Source organism: Erinaceus europaeus, chromosome 1 (genome assembly GCF_950295315.1).
Source record: "Erinaceus europaeus chromosome 1, mEriEur2.1, whole genome shotgun sequence".
Classification (NCBI taxonomy): Eukaryota; Metazoa; Chordata; class Mammalia; order Eulipotyphla; family Erinaceidae; genus Erinaceus; species Erinaceus europaeus.
Genome location: NC_080162.1, coordinates 50,202,102 through 50,211,688, shown reverse-complemented (window position 1 = coordinate 50,211,688; position 9,587 = coordinate 50,202,102). Strand labels below are relative to the sequence as shown.

The following is a 9,587-nucleotide window of genomic DNA, read 5'->3' as shown; positions in this document are numbered from 1 at the left end:
AACTTAAGATCACAGGAGGAAGCAAAAACCCAGTCAATTAGGTCCAGGGTTTTATCCCAGATGCAATGGGATGCTACTGGAACACATTCAAGTTAGAAGTGACATGATTTAATGTATTTTTTTTCTTTTGCAAAGATCTCTGTCTATTGTGTGTGGGAGTGGCTTATAGGATGATTGATGGGAGAAGCAAAGAGAACCCCTGGGGGCCCAGTCACAGCTGTTCAGGTAACAGATCATTTAAGGTCTAACTATTGCATTGGATTCTCAATCTCTAACATTGTATTTTTTATCTGGTGTCTGATGAGGGTGTGAATTCATCCATGCAGCACATATTGACTGAGCACACACTATCACTAACCTCTATGGTTTGTCCTGAGAATATGACAGAGGACAAGAGATAAAAGTCCTACCTTCATGCAACTTTTGTTCCAGTGAGAAAGAGAGATAGAAATCTGGGAGGTGGTGCCATGGCTAGAGAATTGAAGTTAAAAGCATGAGTTCCTGAGTTTGATCCCTGGCATCAAGAATGTTTTCGTGATGCTCTCTCTCTCTCTCTCCCTCTCTCTCTCATTAATAAATAAATCTTTAAACTCAGAAGTAAATCCCATACATAAACAAAAGTATGTGGTATTTCCAAATGATTAAAAAAAGTGTTTAGAAGAGCCACAAAGCAGGGAAACTGGGATCGGATTGTGTGGGAATAAGTTCTCACTGAGGAAATGAGTCTGGATAATGACAGTGGCTATGAGGGAGATGAGAAAGTGAGCTGTTCAGATTCTCTGTTAAAAATAAGCTAGTTAGAGGAAAGTGAAAGGTCTCTGAGACTGCATGTGCTAGGTAAGTTGAAGGACTCTAAGGAACCCAAGTGTATTTGCTGTACATTTGAGTGGATAAGAAGTGAGGCAAGAAAAAGAGGGAGATACAGGCTGTGGGGCTTTTTAGATTACTGCACAGATTTTGGAGGACAAAGGACATAAAGTGACTTGATCCCTCAGGCTTCTATGTTGAGAATTGATTCCAGGGGAAAAGGGCAAAAAGAAGCAGGATAAATTGTGAGAAAGAAATAATTCAGGTGGTTATCTATGTTATTATTTTTCCCACTCAAGACATTTAATACTGATTCAATATTTTATTTATTTATTAGTGAGAGAGAACCATAACACTACTGTGGCATATTCAATACTGGGAACTGAATTAAATGTAATACTTGAAAGTACAGTGCTTTATCCATTGTGTTACCTCACAAGCCACAATACTGATTCAATATTACCCTATAAATATAGAGATGTTACTACTACCCCTGCCCTAGTGTTGGGACACAGAACTTTGGTGGTGGTTGTGGTATAGAACTATACACTGTAATCTTACAAACTACTTGTTATTCTCTCTCTCTCTCTTTTGCCAGAGCACTGCCCAGCTCTGGTTTATGGTGGTGCAGGGGATTGAACCTGGGACTTTAGAGCCTCAGGCATGAGAGGCTCTTTGCATAACCATTATGCTATCTACCCCCCCCACAAACTACTTGTAATCCACTGTTAATCACAAATAAAAACTGGAAAAAAAAAAAAAAAACCTCCCCCAAAGGACCTTTATACATTATAAATTGAAATCTTGAACAATAGTCTTGTAAAGCCAGTCCTGGGGCCTATGGTGGTGTACTAGGTTGAATGCATTTATTATCATGCTCAAGGAATCAGATTCAAACCTCTGGTCCCCACCTGCAGTGGGGAAGCTTCATGGGAAGCAGTGTTGCAAGCGTCTATCTTTCTCTCCCTCTCTCCCTCCCCTTCCCTGTCAATTTTCCTCTGTCCTATCTAATAAAAGAAAGAAAAGAAGAAACCCTAAAAACAAACAACAACAAAACAAACCGATTCCAGTCAAGGCTCACTTAGAGCATTTGGGTCCTACCTTTTTCATGCTTTGATGTGTTCATAGACAAGGAGTTTTGTGACATGTATTACATTCTGCTTTTGTGCTTTAGTAGTTAAGGTTCAGGTTAGCTATTTGAGGGGTGGGCGGACAAGAACACTACAGAGGTGGTATCATGCTTTCTCTTCGCAACACATAATTTGTAGCTTGACACATTGTTACTGGTACTAAATTCAATAACTTGGTAAAGATCTTAGTGTCTGCCAGAAACTCTTCTTTGTAAATCAAAGCTCTTCTGGGTTGTCAATGCTAAGAACTCCGTGGGCTGATACTTGGGGGCTGAATATTTTATGAATAAACTATTGCCCAGTAATCTTTCACCCAGTGATGTCCTTTAGCATCTACAAAGCAATCTCGTAGTTTCTGACCTTCTGACCTTGTGCCTAGTCGGTTCAGGTTAACAAAGAGGATAATAGTGGTCCCTAAAGGATGCTTGTTTCCAGGATCTGGGATTGACATACAATAAATACTCCATAAATATGACAAGACGGAGGCAAGCATGAAAAAAACGAAGAGCACGGTGCCAAAACCATAGCCGCTCCTAGGTGGCAAGGGAAGGAACTGGACCCAGAGCTCCCACACTGCCACGCCACGCCACGCCCTCGCGCCGCGGAAGCCCGGCGCCGCCTGGGATTCCATCTCCCGGGACGCGCAAGGCCCCCTGGGACCGGTAGTGCTGGGCGTGGCCGCGGGACTACATATCCCGGCGCCCCCAGCGCCGAAGCTCCAGCCGCTGCCGCCTCAGCTCCTGCACAACGACGGCGGCGGCCGCGGCGGCTGAGTCGGTGGCTGCGGCGGCTGGTGCGGGCTGAGCGGCGAGTTTCCGATTTAAAGCTGAGCTGCGAGGAAAATGGCGGCGGGCGGTGAGTGGAGATAAAGGAGGAGTGGCGGCGGTGGAGAGGGTGAAGTGCGCGGCGTGCGAGGCGGAGGACGGAGGGCGAGTTCCCCGGGGCTGCCGCGAGCCCGGCAGCTTCAGCTCCGCGGAGGCGCTGAGGGGCGCGCCGAGCGGTGTGTGTGTGGGGGTGCACTGATATAGTTTCGGGGTGTCGGGGCCGTGCCGCTTCCCCGGGGCCGGGGGCACGGGAACGCAGCTGGAGGAGGGGGGTCGAAGCTAGGCGGTCGCTGACTCGGGGGTCCCCGGCTGGGAGGGTTCACCTCGAGGAGTTTGGGGGGGCACTTCGTTCGGGGGGCCCACTTTCCCCTCCTGTTTCTAAAGTTCTGTCTCCCCTAGTCTTTGGGGGACGGGGGGCGCTGCTTTTGAAAGCTCCCCGCGCCCCCTTCGTCCCGCTGCCCTCGGCTTCGCGGTTAATCGGAAGAATTAGGGGGCGCGGGGTGGGGGGGGGGCGCACACACACCCCAGCTTGCTTCCGAGTCAGAACCCGGTTGGATGTTTTTTTTTTTTTTTTTTTTTTCCCCTGTCCCTGCGTTTCTCTCCGCACTTGGGCATTTAAAAATACTGGAAGCTAAATTATCCGCGAAATTTCCATTTCGGGCAAGGGTAGGGTCTCAGCAGTTTTCTCAGAAAGAAAAAAAATGTAAAAGAAAAAGAAAAGCAAAGAAGAAAGGCATCTTGCTACCTACCATCTCGGGCTTGTGAAGCCTGGGGAATGGCAAGTGGGAAGTTGGTGGGTTGTCTTTGGGGTTTGGCTGTCTTCATCATCATCTTCTTCATCATCATCATCATCATCCATACCCACCTTCCTCTCTCCCTCCTTTTTTTTTTTTCCCCTCCCGAATCTTTGATTCAGTTTGCGAGGATTTAAACGAACTGTCTTGGCAACACCCGCCTGAGCTAAAGAAACCATCCGTGAGTCTTGGGGAGGGTTTGGTTGCTGCTTGGGCCGTCGGAAGGGCACCCCAGGGTGCAGGAGAAGTTCACCCAAAGAGCAGTTGCGAGGTGGAGACGACGAGAGCGGCGTCCCCAAACCTCACTGGCGGGGAGCTCGGGATTCCCTCATGGAGTGACAGCGAAGGTCCAGGAGAAGCTGGTGGAAAACTTTCCCCCCCTTCTCCCCGGTGTGAAGCCTTCCTTTTTGCAGCATCGAGCAGCAGCGCTTAAAAGCCAACCTGTTTTTGTTATTAAGTCTGTGCCGTCAAGAAACAGGAAGGCGAGGAGGACCAGCTGTGCTGCTGCAGTGGTTTGAAATGGAATTGAACATGATGAGTGAGAGTGGTAGTGGTAGCAGAGAATAAGAAGGTTGCTGCATCTCCGAGATCCAGAGGCCGGTCTTGAGATCTACCTAACAGGTCCCTGGCTGCACGGAAGCTTCAGTATTTTGTTGTAGCAGGTTGTTTAAGGGGAGGCTTGGGTGGGGGGAGGTTGGAGGTGGAAATCAGGAACAACCCCCCCCCCCAAAAAAAAAATCAAACAACAAAAAAAAATAGGTCTTTAGCAAATGTAGCTTGAACTAAAATGTTAACCGGAAATCTCTTTTAAGTTCCTGAACTGTTTGTTCTTGAAAATAAAATTAAATGACTTGTTTATTTAAGAGTAGGTTATGTTAGATAAGATGCTCAACTGGAAAGCTACAAAAAAAATCCTGAAACGAGTCTCCTACACTAAACCCTCCAGTACACCCCCCCCAAAAAAAAAAAAAAAAGACTAGTTACTAGGTTTCTAGAGTATCCTTGGTTTGGGGAATTATTTTAAGAATTTTTAAAAATTTTCATTTGAAGCACACCCTTTTTGGATAACCAAATGCAGGAGAACAAAAATGCACAGAAGAAAGAGACAATGTGCTGGGAATACTGCTTTAGTTTTATTGTCTGAGAAATATTGATAGCTATTCGAAAAGCTCTTCTGAACTTAATGCTTATTATTTTGACTTACTTAATATTTCCCTACTAATAATCTGGGAGGCTTTAGGATACAGAACCCTGCCAAGGTTCATTGTATGTAAAATGAAGCCTCTGTACATGTAAAATGATATTGAACACTATAGCTGCTGTCACTGGAGGTTGCTTCAGGTTCTGCATTTAAATGAGCAGTAATCTAGATTGCCTGTGATCTTAAATTATAGGGGTATTTTATGTATTGATAGAAACGACTTAATTGTTCAATCACCGTTAAAAAAGATGCATGTGCAAGTTCTGGCGTTAGAGAACATTTTGGACATTCGGACTATGGATTAAATGGCAAGCTATAACGCTTCTAGAGCATTTAATGGGAATTGCTTTTGCCATAAATTCCGTAGCTGAAGACTTTGAAAATGCAAAAACCAAAGCAAAACACCTCAGAAGCAAAAGCAACCAGACCTAGCATAATTAATGGGATGTCTATTTTGAGTTATTTAGAATGGTTATTTTAAATTTAACAATTTACTTTAAAAATCAGTGATTTTTAAGAGTCTAGGACAATAGGATGATGTTAAATAATTTTACTGTATTTGGAAAGTGGGAACAGTGTGCTATTTTCCCCTGGTATAAGTTATTTTTGGGACTGGAAGATTTTCTTTCTTTCTTCCTTCCTTCCTTTCTCTCTCTCTCTCTCTCTTTTTTTTTTTTTACAGAAATTGAGAGGGAAAAGACACCTGCAGCGTTTTTACAGCTCACAAAGCCCCCGCCCCCTACCCCCCCACCACAGGTGGGGACCATATGCTTGAGCCCAGGTCCATGCACATGGTAAAGTGTGCACCTGATCAGATGTACCACTGCCTGGTTCCAAAACTCCTCTGTTTGAGAGCAGCAATGTGTGCTCAAGGCTGCAGAGACCATGGCTTCAAGTCTTCAGCACCACTTTATGCTAGAGCTGAGCAGTGCTTTGGTCTTATTTCCTCCTCCCTCCTCCCCACTTCTACTCTATCTCGTGATAGACAAGTTAATTTTTTTCCCCCCTATAACTTACCCTCATTTCCCAAGCAAATAAGTTGTAATTCATCCAATAAAGACTGATTGTAACTTTTGGATCTTGGACTCTTTTTCTAGGAGCCTTGTAAATAAAGTCATTCTTGAAATGTTTACTTACTAATGCTTTCTTGAATGGCTTTTTGAAAGCAATTTCTTTACTGTGTCTCTGACATAATAAAAAACTTAGAAATATTTTAGTTTTGTAAAATATTTTATTTACTAATTGTTTACTGGGTAGAGACAGAGAGAAAGTTATAGGGAATAGGGAGATAGAGAGAAAGATACTAGGGCTGGGTAGTAGCACACCTGGTTGAACATACATATTACAATGCACAAGGACCCAGGTTTGAGTCCCTGGGCCCCACCTCCAGGGGGAAAGCTTCACAAGTGGTGAAGCGGTGCTGCAGGTGTCTCTCTGTCTCTCTCCCTGTCTCTTCCTTCTCTATAGATTTCTGGCTGTCTCTATCCAATAAATAAAAGATAATGAAAATAAATAAAAAATATTAAAAAAAAGATAAGACACCTGTAGACCTAAGCTCTCCCCCTGCAGGTGGGGACTGGAGTCTTGAACCTGCGTCCTTGTGCATTGTAACATGTATACTCAACCAGGTGGGCCTCCACTAGGTCCATATTTCAGTTTTTTTGTGCATTACTATGATTGTATTTATTTTTTTTGCCACTGGTGTTATTGCTGGGGACTTGGTACCAACACTGTAAATCCACTATTTCTGGCAGCCAAGTTTCCTTTTTTTTTTTTTTTTTGCCATCCTCCTCTTTATGGTTTTTTTATTAGGTAGCACAAAAAGAAATTGAGAAGGGAGGGGGAGATTGGAGGAGACACCTTCAGATCTGCTTCACAGCTCATAGCCCCTGCTTCCTCCCCCACATAGGTAGTGAACAGAGACTGGAACCTGGGTCTTTGAGCATGATGACTTGGTTCCTACATTCGTGTGGCTCTAGAACAGTTCCTTTTAACTGTGGATTACTGTGTTTTTGAGAAAACTTTTAAAAGATAACTGAAAATATTTTAGGTAGTGGAGTGAGAGTAAAAAAACAGTGGCCAGGTGGTGGGCCACCCAGTACAGTGTATTCCTTTACTTTTTTAAAAAAATTATCTTTATGGGGTTTTGGGGGTTTGGGGGCGGGGTGGGGGGACAAAAAAATTATCTTTATTTATTTATTGGATAGAGACAACCAAAAATCGAGAGGGAAGGGAGTTGTAGAGAAGGGAGAGAGACAGACATCTGCAACACTGCTTCACCACTTGCAAAGCTTTCCCCCTGCGGGTGGCGACTAGGGGCTTGGGCTTGAACCCAGGTCCTTGCGCATTGTAGCATATGTACCCAACCAGATGTGCCACGATCTAGCCCCCGGTGTATTCCTTTAGCAATGTGTGAACGTCAGCGCTCCAGCTCCTGTCCCCATCTTGGGTGGGCGGTGCTTTATGAGTGCTGGAGCAGTGCTGCAGCTATCTTTCCTTTTCGCTCTGCCTCTCACCCTCTGTTAAAAAACAAGCCGGTGGGGATAGTGAAGTTATTCAGGCACCAAATCTCAGTGGCAAAAACCTGGTGGCAAAAAACAAGCAAACAAATGAAAATCAGAAATAAAACCCCAAATTACTTTTTTCCTTCCTATCCCTTGCCTGGGTGCTAAATTAAAATGGCTTTTGGGTTTCTTTGTGCATTTTTTTTTTTAGACTGTATAATTTCAAGTGATTGTCAGAGGATTTAGACTACTTTTGAAAACTTGTAATTTGTTGCAAGTTTGGCACAAATTTAGCTTGCAGTGGATGTTTGTCTGCCCTGCTAAGGGAAACCACAATTTAGTACAATTGTTACTCTATTAATCTACCCAGGACTGGAAAAGTAAGAGTAGTAATTGCAGTTACTATAGTTTCTCATAGATTAGTTCGTGGGGTATCTGTTCCAGTTTGGTTTGCATTTACTGTATTCCAGAGTGCATAATATCCCACTTGGTATTACTGAGTTGTTAATCAGAATGTTAATATTGGAGGGGTTGGGAGATTGCTCAACCAGTGGGGTCCACCTGACCAAGTGTAAGGCTCAGGATTTGAGCCCAGCATAACATGGGAGCATTGTGGATGCCACTGGTTATGTGTGGGGGAGTTCCATGGATCAGAGCTGGTGCTTTGGTGCCTCTTCTCTGTCTTCCTCTGAAAAAACAAAAAATAACAAACAAAAAACCCAGAAGAGTAGAACAAATGGCTCCAGGGAAGACTGCTGAGAGGTTAGGGTACTTTTACTGGAGGTCCCAGCACCACATAAGGAAAGGAAGGAAGGGCTCTTCCCCTTTGCAGCCATCGCTGGAGCTCTAGCCACCAAAATGAAGTTCAGTCCCTTGGTGACTTCTGACAAGCATTTCAATGCACCTTCCCCCATTTGCAGAAAGATTGCTTTTCTCTCTTTACTAATAGTTGAGACAGAAGTATAAAGTTCGATCCATGCCCATACGAAAGGATGATGATGTCCAGGTTGTTTGAGGGCACTACAAAGGACAGTAGAGTGGCAAAGTAGTCTCCAAGTGTACAGGAAGGAATACATCATCTGCACAGAGTGCGGCGAGAGAAGGCAAATGCACAACCGGCCATGGAGGCATTCACCCCAGAAAGGTGGTTATCATTAGACTATAAAACTGGACAAAGACCACAAGAAGCTTCTTGAATGCAAAGCCAAGTCTCACCAAGTAGGAAAGGAAAAGGGCAAATGTAAGGAAGAAACCATTGAAAAGATGCAGGAATGAAATCATTTTATATGCAACTGTCATTAAAAACTGCTATATGAAAAAAGAGAGAAAGAAGGAAGTAAGTAAAATTAGGGCAGAAGAGAGAGTTCAGTGTTAGAGAAGCATAGGACATGAATGCCTAAGGCCCCAGGTACAGTCTCCAGCACGGCCCACTTTAGAATTGAGTGGTGGTGATCTGTATTCTCATGAAAATGTGTGTTAAAAAAAAAAAAATCAATGTTGGGAATGTAAACTTTTTCCCCTTACAATTTAACAGATTTAAGGATAAAGTTATACTGATCAGCTATTGATTTATGATACTGTGTAAGTCTCAGAAGCATAGCTAGTTTCCAGTCTTAGTGATTGTACTGAGACTGAGTTATACAGTAGAGCTGTAGTTATTTGCTGTGTGCCACCCAGCTTTGAGCCCACCCCCGCCCCCCCGGGGGTGCTTTGGTGCTGTGGTGTCTTTGTCTCTGCCTCTCTCTTTCCATCTGAAATAGTCCACCTATAGTGGGGGAAAAAATGTAGGCGTTTTCTTTCATTTTATGACTATTTTGGGGATGGGTGAAGGGACTGCAAAAATAGAGCACAATTGAAGTGGAAGGCACTGTCATAATGAGACTTTTTGCTGTCCACTTGTTAATGTTTGCTCAGTAAATAAAGTTGACCCATTTTGAGTTAAGGATGTAATTTATACAGAGTTTAATATCATTTTCAGTTTCCTAACAAATGGTGAATTTGGCTTGAATTTAATTGCCTTTCCCTTTCCTACCTTCTGGTGGAGAGGTGTTAAATGAACAGGAAAATGGCCAGAAGATACACAGCAGGAGTAGAAAGGAAGACCTGCAGTATGTAGACGACAAATTTGTCCACAAACTGGATAATCTTCTGAGACTGTGTACTGCCAGTTCCCAACTTTGTCAGCTTGACTCATTTGCTAGATGTGCTACCCAGGTCATTTTATAGGAGACCAGTCATAAAAGTTTATTTAAATAACTGTGTAGTAAACTTTGTGGCTTAGAGGGAAAGGAGACTGACTTAATTGATCTGTTTCAAAGAATATCCGA

General features: G+C 43.7%; 1 protein-coding gene and 1 pseudogene across 9 annotated transcripts in view; both read left to right on the top strand.

Annotated features, from left to right (window-relative positions):
- The first annotated feature begins 2,634 nt into the window (after positions 1-2,634).
- NCOA3 (nuclear receptor coactivator 3) overlaps positions 2,635-9,587 on the top strand; it is a 107,263-nt gene continuing 100,310 nt past the window's right edge. For 5 of the 9 annotated variants that reach the window (XM_060185803.1, XM_060185842.1, XM_060185832.1 and 2 more), the window contains exon 1: positions 2,635-2,792. The gene's annotated coding sequence lies outside the window, so the exon portion shown is untranslated. The remainder of the gene's footprint in view (positions 2,793-9,587) is intronic. The other 4 variants (XM_060185784.1, XM_060185813.1, XM_060185792.1 and 1 more) reach the window with 3 other exon arrangements.
- Positions 7,373-9,221, top strand: LOC132541839 (large ribosomal subunit protein uL24-like; annotated as a pseudogene).